Source organism: Diceros bicornis, chromosome 3, assembly GCF_020826845.1.
Source record: "Diceros bicornis minor isolate mBicDic1 chromosome 3, mDicBic1.mat.cur, whole genome shotgun sequence".
Lineage (NCBI taxonomy): Eukaryota > Metazoa > Chordata > Mammalia > Perissodactyla > Rhinocerotidae > Diceros > Diceros bicornis.
The window spans coordinates 82,545,687-82,549,400 of NC_080742.1; positions in this window are offsets into that span (position 1 = coordinate 82,545,687).

Sequence of the window (3,714 nt, forward strand, 5' to 3'; positions counted from 1 at the left end):
AGCTGAATCTCCTGAGAAGATGATTCCACAGCTTCTTTACCTTCGCTTTACTGACGTGTAACTCTCTCCACTAGAGCCCTATTTTAGCCAAGCTTATTTGAAATCATACTGAGTCTGGCCCTCCCGTAGGTCAGATTCTAGGCAGTGTTGTATCTAGATCAGTATATTCAACCAGAAGTCAGAGGGAGATATCACCCAGAGAAGCAAATTATAGTTTTTTGCACTCATTTGATCCAATCATGGGAGGATCTCTGCTAACAGTGAGGATATAAAGATAAAAAGATAAAGAAGAATAATAGTAAGCAACACGTATTCAGAGTTTACTATGTGCCAACACAATTCAAAGTGCTTTTCCTATGTGTTAACTCACTGAAGCGTGAAACCACACCTTCACGATAGAGACTCTTCTTCCCATTTGACAGAAGAGGAAATGCATGAATGGGGAGGCCAAGGCACTGGCTCAAGAGCACCCAGGTTGTAAGTGGCTGAACCAAGCTGTGAAGGCAGGAGGCTCTGGGAGAGTTCACTGTGACTTGTCCTCTCCCTCCCAAGCCTTCTGGTACCTTCCTTCCTCGCCTTTCTCTACCTTTTCGCTTTCTTACTCTCCCACCTTCTTTTAACATGTCGTCATGCCAAAGAGTTACTCCAGTGGTGGCAGAGCCTGTGAGATCCAGAAAGGTGCCATCCTTCATTGAAGGAGTGTGTGGCGTATCCCAGGGAGTGGAGTGGGAAAGGGAGATGTGTCTGAACAAGGAGAATGTTTATTATTGCCATTCGTCAAGAACATTTCTTATTTTCTATAATAATTTCTTCTTACGAAATATTCCAATTATATAGAAATGTACAAAGAATAACATAATGAGCATCTGACCATCCACCTCACAAACTTAACAAATGCTAACATTTTTCCATATTGGCTTCAAAACTATTTTTTTTAAATTAACAAAATAAATGGTTATCAATATAGTTGAGGACCACTCTGTACTCCTTCCCATCCCCATTCTCCTGACTCCCTCTCCAGAGGTCATGCTCATCCTCAAGTTGGTGAGGGGCTTCCTCCATCATCTGCTTGTCTTTTGCCTATTTCATCTGAGCTCTTACCCTCCCCTATTCTGTATTCGAGGGTCTATGAACTACATTTCCTGCCTCCCTAGTCAGATGGCTTCTGCCTGGGTTTGGTCAACGAAGGTACTCTTAGGGGATTGGAGGGCAGGAGGAAGGGAGAAGCCAGGTGTGTCTCCCTCTCTCTCTCTCAGTGGCATCTCCAGAGAAGCCACATTTCCTCTGTGGTCCCAGCTCTTGCCAGGCAGCCTCCACCTTGATTCTATCTCCCACCAAGTGCTGTGGCTTCTGGGGTTAGGGAAGAGCACTTGCTCCTAAATCCTCCATCCCAAGGACTGGTAGCCTTCCTGCTGCTGTTAATCTCTGAGTCTGCTCACCTGCTCTTCTCCTGTTTGATAGCCCAGCTCTTCCATCCCCCGTGTAACCAATAATTTGGATTAAATCTCTAAAGTTCAAAAATCTTAGCATGGTTTGTGTTCTCCTGGCTGGACCCTGGCTGATACACTCCCGATCCACATTTTTATATTTTTAATATTTATTTACACATCCATACATAGTCTCTGGTGTTGTTTTGTGTGCATTTAAAATGTTGTGAAAACTTTTTCCTTGACTTGATTGTGATTAGGATTTCCTTAATTAAAAAGCTTAGGTAGGGGGCCCACCCATGGCTTAAGGGTTGGGTGTGCACGCTCGCTACTGGTGGCCCGTGTTCCGATCCCGGGCGCGCACCGACGCACTGCTTGTCCAGCCATGCTGAGGCAGCGTCACACATACAGCAACTAGAAGGATGTGCAACTATGACATACAACTATCTACTGGGGCTTTGGGGAGAAAAAGGGAAAAAAAAGGAGGAGGGTTGGCATTAGATGTTAGCTCAGGGCGGGTCTTCCTCAGCAAAAAGAGGAGGATTGGCATGGATGTTAGCTCAGGGTTGATCTTCCTCACACACACACAGACAAAATCTTAGGTAATAGGATAAACAGATTTGGTTCCTATGAATGAATTATATGACATTTTTTGTTTCACTTGAATTTAACAAAACAGAGGTAAGTAAATACGCTGATATGGAGAAATGCTCTATGTTTTATAAAACAATTTCCTAGTTATTCCTGATTTTATTTTCCACGCATCTGTCTCAAGTAATGAGAGCTTTGCAGGCCTCAGGGTCCTCAATATCACAATTCTAACAAATTAATAAATCCTTGCTAAAATTTGTTCACTGTTTTTGGATTGTTGGGAATAAAGCCACACCAGTCTTCCACTAAAGCTGCAGCCATCATAAAGGGGAGAGAGTCTACGGTACACACCACAAATGTGTGTTAAATTTACTCTATGATTACATGAGGAAGTCGCCTTATTTTATGGCTTAGGGTGGGGCCTGAAATTCTGCATTTCTGACAAACTCCTAGTTCAGGCCAATGCTGCCAGTCCCCCAACCACACTCTGAGAAGCAAAAGAGGGACACACAGGAAGCCCTGAGGATCCAAAGAGAAAATGTTCCCACTTCTGAACATTGCCTTCGTGCAGCTCTGGACCAGGGCTTGAGCTCCAGATCATGTTCGAAATTACTTTTAATTTGATATATGCAAGGAGACTTTGTTAAAGCTGGTTGTGTTTCCCCAAGAAACACTATGTGAGGGCCAGTGTTGTGTTAGATTTGTTTGGAAAGCCAGGTACAGAGGTATGTGCTGCCCTCTGCTGGTTGTAGTCTGACATGCACGGTGGACCCCGCCCTGGACTGGGTGGTGGATGGAGTTTTCATTCACACCTCATATTGCTGGGGCAGTTCTAGGCTGGGGAAAGGCATTAGATTGGTTCCTCCACCCTTGTGGGTTCATTCTGAAACAAACCTTTAGATATCCACATTTTCTGAGCTTTAACAGAGCTTACTAATGCAGAGCTAGCTCTTCAGATTATGTGTTCCATCTGTTAGGAGCATTCACGGACTTGTAGTATTGAGTGGTGGGTGTGTGAGAATGACTTTGGAGTCTTTTTCACAAGAGACAAGAAAGAATATGTGGGCTGTAGAGGCATTCCAAGCTATTCTATAGGCAGCCCCTTCTCTCTGCTGAGAACCACCGCAGTATCGTCATTTTACATGTGAAGAAACTAAGGTCCAGAGATGCTAAGCGATGGGCTTCACTGATAGCGGGGAAGATGACACTAGACCCTCAGTCATGCACGTGCTGCCTCACATGCGACTCCCAATTCACAGCTCTGTGAGGAGGTGGGAATCTCCTTCAAGACCTGGAAGGATGACTCTTCAGAGCTTCACCACCCCCTCCTGCCCAGCAAGTCAATTTGGGAAAGATAGCGTCTTTGTCAGAAGGAAGGACGAGAGGGCTGCAGGGCAGCCTCTACTTATTATTATTTTTTTATTCATGTCCTAATAGCTTATAACATTGTGAAATTTTAGTTGTACATTATTGTCAGTCACCATATAAATGCCTCCCTTCACTCTTTGTGCCCACCCCAACCTCCTTCCTCCTGGTAACCACGAAACTGTTTTCTTTTTCCATGTGTTAGTTTATCTTCTACATATAAGTGAAATCATACTATGATTGTCTTTCTCTGTCTGGTTTATTTCACTTAACTTAATGCCCTCTAGGTCCATCCATGTTGGTATAAATAGGATAATTTTATCTTTTTTAT